The sequence below is a fragment of the Triticum urartu genome, unplaced genomic scaffold, assembly GCF_056163025.1.
Source record: "Triticum urartu cultivar PI428250 unplaced genomic scaffold, HENAU_Tu73 scaffold1751, whole genome shotgun sequence".
Taxonomy (NCBI): domain Eukaryota; kingdom Viridiplantae; phylum Streptophyta; class Magnoliopsida; order Poales; family Poaceae; genus Triticum; species Triticum urartu.
The window spans coordinates 1-12,500 of NW_028260203.1; positions in this window are offsets into that span (position 1 = coordinate 1).

Sequence of the window (12,500 nt, forward strand, 5' to 3'; positions counted from 1 at the left end):
GCCCCCTGGGCCTGCTTCAAGCTATAGCAGATGGGACTAAGCTACTTTTTAAAGAAGATATTCTGCCATCCCGAGGAGATATTTCTTTATTTAGCATTGGACCCTCTATAGCAGTCATATCAGTTTTATTAAGTTTTTTAGTTATCCCTTTGGGATATCATTTTGTTTTAGCCGATCTTAGTATTGGTGTTTTTTTATGGATTGCCATTTCAAGTATAGCTCCTATTGGTCTTCTTATGGCAGGATATAGCTCAAATAATAAATATTCTTTTTCAGGCGGTCTACGAGCTGCTGCTCAATCCATTAGTTATGAAATACCATTAACTTTTTGTGTGCTAGCAATATCTCTACGTGTGATTCGTTAAAATAGATCTTTTTCCTATAAAATCCATTAACTATTTATATTCCTTTCTTATTTAGTATTTGGGTTGGTAAGTTAAACTAGATAGCTATATGAGTGAAACAAAACAGCTTATAAATTTGTAGTAAAAAGAAAAAATCTCATTTCCTACGTACAAGAAAAAAGTGGAAGTAAACATAAGCAGTGTAAACTCTTTATCCCAAGGTTGATATTTTTTAATTAGTCATCATATCTTGAAGCGGCCAAGAATAAAGGATTCACGATATGGAATTCCATTACTAGAATACTCCTAGTTATTACTATAACTTAATAATCCATAAGAAGAATCCACCAAAAGTTAGTGAAGGGTTAGGAACACTAAAGTACATAAAGGATTAGTAATGGAAAATCTAAAACATTAGAGATTTTTGCCCATAAAAGGAATCATAATAAGGACTTGCAATTTGTAGAAATTATCAAGTAGTACTTTCTTCGGATTCCGATCCAGAGTATGTTCCCATTCACTTGTTAAGGAAATGGCTATCAAGAACGAATTAACCCTTTATCCATTTTTTCTTTTTAAATACCCCCTCCCTGGGGAAAGAAGAATAGTAAAAAAGATATGGAGTGCACTAGAAAAAATTTTCATTATTTCCTTCCTCTATCCATATTCATGCAGAATTGCTCATGAACTAATACCCAACTCTTTCCATTTATTAATTGAATTCCTATAACAAGTAACAAGTGTTTTATTCCAAGATTAAGTTATTACTGAACAAAGAAAAATTTTCATTATATTATAAAGGATGAGATCAATTCGGAAGCGCTTTTTCTTATTCTAGCAGACGGAATTCCTTTGGTCTAATTTAGGACTTTCAAATCTATTTTATTTTATCTAATTCTATCTACGCCCCCGGGGCTAGGAACAAAACAGTCCTTTCCTTTTTCTGATCATAGAGAAGCCGTATGAAGCTAAGGTTTCATGTACGGTTTTGAAATAGCGGTGGGAACTGTGATGTTATCACCGACTATGATTATCTAACAGTTCAAGTACAGTTGATATAGTTGAAGCACAGTCAAATACGGTTTTTTTGGATGGAATATTTGGCGTCAGCCTATAGGTTTTCTGGTTTTTTTAATTTCTTCTTTGGCAGAATGTGAAAGATTACCCTTTGATTTACCAGAAGCGGAGGAAGAATTAGTAGCAGGTTACCAAACTGAATATTCCGGTATCAAATATGGTTTATTTTATCTTGTTTCTTACCTAAATTTATTAGTTTCTTCTTTATTTGTAACAGTTCTCTACTTGGGCGGGTGGAATTTATCTATTCCCTATATATCCTTTTTTGATTTTTTCCAAATGAATAAAGCAGTTGGAATTTTGGAAATGACAATGGGTATATTTATTACATTAACTAAAGCTTATTTATTTCTCTTCATTTCTATCACAATAAGATGGACTTTACCGAGGATGAGAATGGATCAGTTATTAAATCTTGGATGGAAATTTCTTTTACCTATTTCCCTGGGCAATCTCTTATTAACAACCTCTTCTCAACTTGTTTCACTATAAATAAGATAATACAATAATAGTAAGAATATTTTCAACACAAAAGCTCTCTCAAACAAGAGAAAGAAACATATCTTTTTCATAGATATTTAGAATGAATATGTTCCCTATGGTAACTGGGTTCATGAGTTATGGTCAACAAACAATACGTGCTACAAGGTACATAGGTCAAAGTTTCATAACTACCTTATCCCACACAAATCGTTTACCTATAACGATTCACTACCCTTATGAAAAATCAATTACACCAGAGCGTTTCCGAGGGCGAATCCACTTTGAATTTGATAAATGTATTGCTTGTGAAGTATGTGTTCGCGTATGTCCGATAGATTTACCCGTTGTGGATTGGAGATTTGAAAAGGATATTAAAAGAAAACAATTGCTTAATTATAGTATTGATTTCGGAGTTTGTATATTTTGTGGCAATTGTGTTGAGTACTGTCCAACAAGCTGTTTATCAATGACTGAAGAATATGAACTTTCTACCTATGATCGTCATGAATTGAATTACAATCAAATTGCTTTAAGTCGGTTACCAATCTCCATAATGGGAGATTACACAATTCAAACAATTAGGAATTCGTCTGAAAGTAAAATAAACAAAGAAAAATCTTCGAATTCAAGAACGATTACTGATTACTAAACTTTGATTTTGTCTTTCTGTTATAAAAATCTAATAATTCTTTATTAAACTTTAAAATTAAACTATAAAGAAAAACGAAAAACTACTGCTTATTGGAAATTATTTCTTATTTTAAATCAGACTAGATTTTCGTGATATAATATAATTTATAACTATAAGTTTATACACAAAAAAATACCCTAATCCTTTTTTCCTTCCTTGAATCCTTTAGTTTTAGTCAGTTCATGAAAAATTTTATACTATTAATTTCTTTTTATCCATAATGGATTTACCTGGACCAATACATGAGATTCTTATGCTATTTGGGGGATTTGTTCTTCTACTAGGGGGTCTAGGAGTAGTATTACTTACCAACCCCATTTATTCTGCCTTTTCGCTGGGATTAGTTCTTGTTTGTATATCCTTATTCTATTTTTTATTAAATTCCTACTTTGTAGCTGTCGCACAACTTCTTATTTATGTGGGAGCCATAAATGTCTTGATCATATTCGCTGTAATGTTCGTAAATGGCTCAGAATGGTCTAAAGATAAGAATTATTGGACTATTGGAGATGGGTTCACTTCACTCGTTTGTATAACTATTGTTTTTTCACTAATGACTACTATCCCAGATACGTCGTGGTATGGAATTCTTTGGACTACAAGATCAAACCAAATAGTAGAACAGGGTCTCATAAATAATGTTCAACAAATTGGAATTCATTTAGCAACCGATTTTTATCTTCCGTTTGAACTCATTTCCATAATTCTTCTAGTTTCTTTAATAGGTGCAATTACTATGGCTCGGCAATAAGAAAACTTAGAAAAAGTACAAATTATAAGAATTGCAAATCTAAAATAAATAACTAAAGAATCACAATTTTGATTTAGTAAAATCCATCTACTGCCAACAAATACCTCCTTTTTTTTTTTTTTTTTTTTCTTTTGTTGTGTAATTGTTCTATTGTAATTAATTGAATCGGTTCAATTCTTGCCCTCATATTGAAATGAATCGAGATTGATAAGGAGTTAGTTAATGATGTTTGAGCATGTACTTTTTTTGAGTGTCTATTTATTTTCGATTGGTATCTATGGATTGATCACAAGCCGAAACATGGTTAGAGCTCTAATATGTCTTGAACTTATACTGAATTCAATTAATCTAAATCTCGTAACATTTTCTGATCTATTTGATAGTCGCCAATTAAAAGGAGATATTTTCGCAATTTTTGTTATAGCCCTTGCAGCTGCTGAAGCCGCTATTGGACTATCCATTCTTTCTTCCATCCATCGTAATAGGAAATCCACTCGTATCAATCAATCTAATTTATTGAATAATTAGACTTTTGAATAATTAGACATAGAATCCTCTAAACAAAGGCGCACATATTAAAATAAATAGAAATCAATACTATTTTCTTAGTATTATTTGAGAATATCCATTTTTTTTAGTAGATTATTGCATAGTATTCTTTTTCACTTAAATGAATTTTTGTATTTGTAATTCATTGATATTGCAATTTGAATATTGCAATAATTTATATTGAAAAGACGATAGCCAATTTATTGGCTAATTCGAATTCGTCTGTACAATTCGTAAAATTCTTTCTTATTTCTTATTTATTGTTGAAATCCAAAATTAAAGTCTCTTGGCTCTCTTCACGCTTTCTCACAAACAGATTAAAAAATAGATTTTTTTTTTTGAAGTTTGGATAAACCATTGCTTCGTCTGGTGTCTACAATACATATGACTCATTATAGTACTAATTTCATTTTTACCAGATCGAAAAATTTTATGTTGAAAAGAAAAATTTATAGATCCAATGTCACATTCCGTAAAAATTTACGATACATGTATAGGATGCACTCAATGTGTACGAGCTTGTCCAACAGATGTATTAGAAATGATACCCTGGGATGGATGTAAAGCCAAGCAAATTGCTTCCGCGCCGAGAACCGAAGATTGTGTGGGTTGTAAGAGATGTGAATCTGCCTGCCCGACAGATTTTTTAAGTGTCCGCGTTTATTTAGGGCCTGAAACAACACGTAGCATGGCTCTATCTTATTGATACGTTACAAAAAACTTCACTCGAATCGTCTGATTCCTCTTTACCGAAGAAGCCTGTGCTCGAAATAATCGAGCACGGGCTTTTCTGGTCAAAACGTATCTTGTCTTTATCACTTTATCATGAGTTATTTTCCTTGGTTAACAATACTTGTTGTTTTGCCGATATTTGCAGGTTCATTAATTTTCTTTTTACCTCATAAGGGAAACAAAGTCGTTAGGTGGTATACTATATCTATTTGTTTATTAGAATTCCTTCTAATGACTTATGCGTTCTGTTATCATTTCCAACTGGAGGATCCCTTAATCCAATTAAAGGAGGATTATAAATGGATAGATGTCTTCGATTTCCACTGGAGATTGGGAATCGATGGACTTTCATTAGGATCTATTTTATTGACAGGATTTATCACTACTTTAGCTACTTTAGCAGCTTGGCCAATTACACGGAATTCGCGATTATTCTATTTCCTGATGCTCGCAATGTATAGTGGTCAAATAGGATTATTTTCTTCGCGAGACCTTTTACTTTTTTTTATCATGTGGGAGTTAGAATTAATTCCTGTTTACTTACTTTTATCCATGTGGGGGGGGAAGAGGCGTCTATATTCAGCTACAAAGTTTATTTTGTATACTGCAGGCGGTTCCATTTTTTTCTTAATCGGAGTTCTGGGTATGGGCTTATATGGTTCCAACGAACCAGGATTAGATTTGGAAAGATTAATTAATCAATCATACCCTGCAACCTTGGAAATACTTTTATATTTTGGCTTCCTTATTGCTTATGCTGTCAAATTGCCGATTATACCCCTACATACGTGGTTACCAGATACCCATGGGGAAGCACATTATAGTACATGTATGCTTTTAGCGGGAATATTATTAAAGATGGGAGCATATGGATTGATTCGGATCAACATGGAATTGTTACCTCATGCTCATTATCTATTTTCGCCCTGGTTAGTAATAATAGGAGCGATCCAAATAATCTATGCAGCTTCAACTTCTCTTGGTCAACGAAATTTCAAAAAAAGAATAGCTTATTCCTCTGTATCTCACATGGGTTTCATAATTATAGGAATTGGTTCCATAACCAACATTGGACTCAATGGAGCTATTTTACAAATATTATCCCATGGATTTATTGGTGCTACACTTTTTTTCTTGGCAGGAACCGCTTCTGATAGAATGCGTCTTGTTTATCTCGAAGAACTGGGGGGAATATCTATCCCAATGCCTAAAATTTTTACCATGTTTAGTAGCTTTTCAATGGCTTCTCTTGCCTTACCAGGAATGAGTGGTTTTGTCGCAGAATTAGTAGTATTTTTTGGACTAATTACTAGTCCAAAATTTCTGTTAATGCCAAAAACACTAATTACTTTTGTAATGGCAATTGGAATGATATTAACTCCTATTTATTTATTATCTATGTTACGCCAGATGTTCTATGGATACAAGCTATTTAATGTTCCAAACGCAAATTTTGTGGATTCTGGACCACGAGAACTCTTTATTTTAATCTGTATCTTTTTACCAGTAATAGGAATTGGTATTTATCCAGATTTTGTTCTCTCCCTATCCGTTGACAGGGTAGAGGCTCTCTTATCCAATTATTATCCTAAATAGGTTTGCTTTTTTTTACTCGTCTGCTCTATTAATGCAGAAATAAGTAAAAAAGTATATAATGCAGAAATAAGTAAAAAAGTATAATTAGATCTATCTCGAATTTTTGAGAACCCTTTGATAAGGCGTTCAAGGGGTTCTCAAATAAAACATAAAAGTAAAAACCTTCATTTCATGAAGGTTTTATTTTATGTAATCATTTAGGTGTTAATGTAAACGAACCATAACTATGTAAGCCTATTCCTAATAGATTTATACCAAAATAACAAATCCAAATTATAAGAAATCCTATCAAAGCTATAAGTGCAGAATTCGTACCCTTCCAATTTGGATTTGTTCTACTATGTAAATAAATTGCGAATATGGTCCAAGTAATAAATGCCCAAGTTTCCTTAGGATCCCAATTCCAATAGGATCCCCAGGCCTCATTAGCCCATACTGCTCCACAAAGAATACCTACGGTTAAAAGGGTAAATCCTAGGCTAATGACACGATAACTCCAAGAATCCAAACGCTCCGTTAATTGATATTTGTAATAATTTGGAAATGAAGGGACAGAGGTTCTTTTTAAAGCACTTCTTTTTGCATAAAAATATTTAATATCACTAAAGAAAAATGTTTTATTTAAAACATTTTTTTTCTTTTTAGAAAAGAAATGGAAATTATTTCGAAATCTAATGATTAGAATAGCGGCAGATAATAAGGATCCGCACAAAAGAGTTGCATAGCTTAATAACATCATACTGACATGCATCATTAACCACTGAGATTGTAGAGCAGGTACTAGTATCGTGGATTGATGCATTTCAGTTAAAAGACCCGATGTGGCAAAGCCTTGCGTTAAAATAGTACTTGGCGTAGTTATTGTGCTTAAATCATTTTTAGAGTTCTGTATTTTAGGAATGGTATGAAGAATATACAGGGCCCATGAAAGGAAGATCAATGACTCATATAAATTACTTAATGGAAAATGTCCCGAGGAAGCCCAACGAGAAACTAAGAATCCTGTTATAGAGAAAAAAGTAACTATCATTCCTTTTTCTGACGAATCGCGTAATCCTCCAAGTTCACGAACTAATAAGGTTATAAAATGAATCGTAATCACAATTGAAATCGTTGAGAAAGAGATATGAGTTAGTATATGTTCTAAAGTTGCAAATAGCATAAGGGGAAGGTCCCATTACAAAATTGTAAATTTCGAATTGATTTCTAATCTATTGTATTCTTTTTCAAGAATGCCGCCACTCGGATTCGAACCGAGATGCTTGAGCACTGCTTCCTAAGAGCAGCGTGTCTACCAATTTCACCATGGCGGCTAACTTCAAATAATAGGTAACTTAAAAGAATAATAGCTATTATCTTGGGAATCGTCGATATTGGGAAAGTCCATAAAATTTAGGAACATTAGAGTTTTCATTAAAATAGACTTCGTTTGGTAGTATCGTTTCCATTTTTTTTTTTTACAATAAACTCTTGCTTTGCCCAATAGAAACACAAACACTGCTTGAAAGAGTTGGAACTTCTTTTTTCTAACTTGCAATTATAGAACTAATTTTTTCTAATTAATTTCCCCTTTACATTTTGAAAATTCTTTCAATACAATGAAAAAAATCCAAAAGGGTTTCTATTTAATGATGAAATTAAAATAAAATGGATAAATAGAAAAGGCTTTTTGGATTTTTTAAAAATTTCTAGAATGAAAGTCTTTATGCTCTTATTAATAAGATTTACTAACCTTATGATTTTGGAGAAGATAGGTGGAAGTTGTAAGTCCTATTGTAAGAATACTCCACTTTTCATAATTTTCCTAATAGAATATGAGGATTCTATTAGGAAAATTATGAAAAGTTCATTGATAGGAAAAGAATACTTAGCACACAGTATACCAAACAAAACTTTTTTTTTCTTGTATATATAAGATAAGAGGGGTTTTTTGTTCTAAGAATATTGTACCGAGTAATTCGACACATAAAAGTACATTCAAAGAAGAATCCAAATTATTAAATAATTGGAATTCTTTTTTGATAAGTCAATTCATATTATTCCAAAATCTTATTATTTGTTTGTTGCCCAGAAAAACCCTTTGGTTTTGGATGCTCATTACCGCTCGAAAATGATCTTGATTTTACTAAAGAATAAGATTGTACTATGGAAAAATAAGTCTTTTTCTTCCAAATATTTTTACGAATACGCTTTTTTGACATTGAAGTACGTTTTTTTGGAACTGCCATTCAAAAAGGAAATTACTTTTTTCTAGTTGTATGTGAAAGACATCTATTGCTGCAAATCAATCCTTCTTTCTTCTTTTTATTAGTATTTATACTTAGATACTGAAAGATACTTAAATTTTGAATTATTTTTTACTTCATTTTGTCTAATGCGGATAAGACAACAAGAATTTTTTAACATTTTTTCTTTATATATTTTATACTTTTTTTTTAATAATATAGAATATATAGAAGGGTTTCTCATTTAAATCTATTTATATCTATTTATATATCAAGTATACTCCATATATAGATATATGGTATGGAAGCCTATCCCCCATATAAGATAAGACGGGGGGATAAAAAGAAGGGAAAATGAAAATAGTTAATTAAGTTCAGAATGGTATTCCATAAAGGAAAGGAATTCCAATCAAAACAAAAAATACTGAGTCTCTTAAACAAGACATTCTAAAACTTAGGTAATTTATAGTCATTAGAATTTTAGTTCTATATGAAGTAAGGACTATTCGATAATTTCTTATAAACATAGGTTTTCATTGGAATTCACTCAATCAGTTAATTATGGAACAAGAGAGCTGTTTCATCTTTGTTTTAAAGAAATATAAAAATGAATTATGAATAGAAAGTAAAATGATTCCACTTTTTTTTTTTTATTTTTATAAATATCTTTATTTAGTTAATAAAATAACTTCGTTACCTAGTTATTTTATTAACTTTTTTAATTTAACCAACTAAACCCATTCTTAATTTTTAATTATTTCAATGAGATAAATTTTGGAAAAATTAAGAATTTCAGTATTTTTTCTTATTCTTTTTATTTATTCTTTCAGAAAGAGATAAGAATTGGTTTGGTGAATCGGAAACAATTTTATAGAAAAATTGAAGTAAAAATTGAAGTAAAAATTGCAATTTCTTTTCTTATGGAACATACATATCAATATGCATGGGTAATCCCTCTTCTCCCACTTCCAGTTATTATGTCAATGGGATTTGGCCTTATTCTTATTCCGACAGCAACAAAAAATCTTCGTCGCATATGGGCTTTTCCTAGTGTTTTACTCTTAAGTATAGCTATGGTATTCTCAGTTCAACTGTCTATTCAACAAATAAATGGAAGTTCGATCTATCAATATCTATGGTCTTGGACCGTCAATAATGATTTTTCTTTAGAATTTGGATACTTGATTGACCCACTTACTTCTATTATGTTAATACTAATTACTACTGTAGGAATCCTGGTTCTTATTTATAGTGATGGTTATATGTCTCACGATGAAGGATATTTGAGATTTTTTGTTTATATAAGTTTTTTCAATACTTCCATGTTGGGATTGGTTACTAGCTCCAATTTGATACAAATTTATTTTTTTTGGGAACTCGTGGGAATGTGTTCTTATTTATTGATAGGCTTTTGGTTTACACGACCAATCGCAGCGAGTGCTTGTCAAAAAGCTTTTGTAACTAATCGTGTAGGGGATTTTGGTCTATTATTAGGAATTTTAGGTTTTTTTTGGATAACAGGTAGTTTAGAGTTTAGGGATTTGTTCAAAATAGCTAATAACTGGATTCCTAATAATGGAATTAACTCTTTACTTACTACTTTGTGTGCTTTTTTATTATTCCTTGGTGCAGTTGCGAAATCCGCACAATTCCCTCTTCACGTATGGTTACCCGATGCTATGGAAGGGCCCACTCCTATTTCGGCTCTTATACACGCAGCAACTATGGTTGCTGCGGGAATTTTTCTTCTAGCTCGACTTCTTCCTCTTTTCATATCTTTACCTTTGATAATGAGTTTTATTTCTTTAGTAGGTACAATAACACTATTCTTAGGAGCTACTTTAGCTCTTGCTCAGAGAGATATTAAAAGAAGCTTAGCCTATTCTACAATGTCTCAATTGGGTTATATGATGTTAGCTCTAGGTATAGGTTCTTATCAAGCTGCTTTATTCCATTTGATCACTCATGCTTATTCAAAAGCTTTATTGTTCTTGGGATCCGGATCCGTTATTCATTCAATGGAACCTCTTGTTGGATATTCACCAGATAAAAGTCAAAATATGGTTCTTATGGGCGGTTTAAGAAAATACATTCCAATCACAAGAACTACTTTTTTATGGGGTACACTTTCTCTTTGTGGTATTCCACCTCTTGCTTGCTTCTGGTCCAAAGATGAAATCCTTAGTAATAGTTGGTTGTATTCGCCCTTTTTTGGAATAATAGCCTCCTTTACTGCAGGATTAACTGCCTTTTATATGTTTCGGATATATTTACTTACATTTGATGGGTATTTGCGTGTTCATTTTCAAAATTACAGTAGCACTAAAGAGAGTTCCTTGTATTCAATATCCTTATGGGGAAAAAGGATACCCAAAGGAGTGAATAGGGATTTCGTTTTATCAACAACGAAGAGTGGAGTTTCTTTTTTTTCACAAAATATACCAAAAATTCAAGGTAATACAAGAAATAGGATAGGATCCTTTACTACGTCTTTTGGGGCTAAAAAAACTTTTGCCTATCCGCATGAAACGGGAAATACTATGTTATTTCCTCTTCTTATATTACTACTTTTCACTTTGTTCATTGGATTCATAGGAATCTCTTTTGATAATGGAGGAATTGGTAATGGAATAGCAGAGTTAACCATATTATCAAAGTGGTTAACTCCCTCAATAAACTTTACCCAGGAAAGTTCTAATTCTTTTGTAAATTCATATGAATTTATTACTAATGCAATTTCTTCTGTAAGTCTAGCTATCTTTGGTTTATTCATAGCATATATCTTCTATGGATCCGCTTATTCTTTTTTTCAGAATTTGGATTTAATAAACTCTTTTTACAAAGGAAATCCTAAAAAAGAATTTTTAGATCAAGTAAAAAAAAATATATACAGTTGGTCATATAATCGTGGTTATATAGATATTTTCTATACTAGGGTCTTTACCCTCGGTATAAGAGGGTTAACCGAACTCACGGAGTTTTTTGATAAGGGTGTTATTGATGGAATTACCAATGGAGTGGGTCTTGCTAGTTTTTGTATAGGAGAGGAAATTAAATATGTAGGGGGAGGTCGAATCTCGTCTTATTTATTCTTTTTTTTATGTTATGTATCTGTGTTTTTATTCTTTTTTCTTTCTTAAGTTAAGGAATTTACAACAAGTCTCTTGCAAAAATAACTATCCTATCCCCTTTCTACAATCTCTCTATATCCTTGTTACATAAGGTAAGTATTGTATAATAGTTCGGTTTTCCGCGATTTTTTCCATTCCTCTGTGTAAATACCCTAATATGGGTTCACAATCAATAACATCCTCACCATCGAGAGTAACGATCAGTCGAAGAACACCATGCATTGATGGGTGTTGAGGGCCCATATTGACTATCATGAGATCTTTTCTTGTAAGCGGTAGACTCATATCCTTTCTTCCTTAATTCATTATTCCATGAAAATGGATTATTCCATGAATTCCTCAAAGCGAGGCTCATCAAAATGAAAAATCTAAGACTACTATAAGACTACTAAAAAAATAATAAAACAAGAAAAAAATTTGAACGATTAAATTACTGCTCCCGAATATTCAACTGACCGATTAATTTCTTATAACGTACTCTATTTTTCTTTGCCAAATAAGCCAGCAAACGTCGACGTTTTCCCAAAAGTCTTCGTAGACCTCTTTCCGATGAAAAATCTTTTTTGTGTAATTCCAAATGTGAAGCAAGTCTCCGTATCTTATTGGTGAAACTGAATACTTGAAATTCAACAGAACCCCTGTTTTCTTCTTTTTCTTCTTTAACCATAAATCCAAAAATTTTTCTACCTCCTTTCTTTTTCATGTATTTTTCTGATCAGGAAAAATACAAAATTATGTCAGTTATTTTGAAGTTATTCTAATCTCGTACACACACAAATTTGCAATTATTCATCTACTACTGGAATTTGGATTTATTTTATCGATGCAAATTGGATTTGGATAGAAGGGTACATTCTTTCTAATATTTTAGATAGAAGAAATGTTTCTTCTATCTAAAATATTAGAAAGAATTTTGCTGAT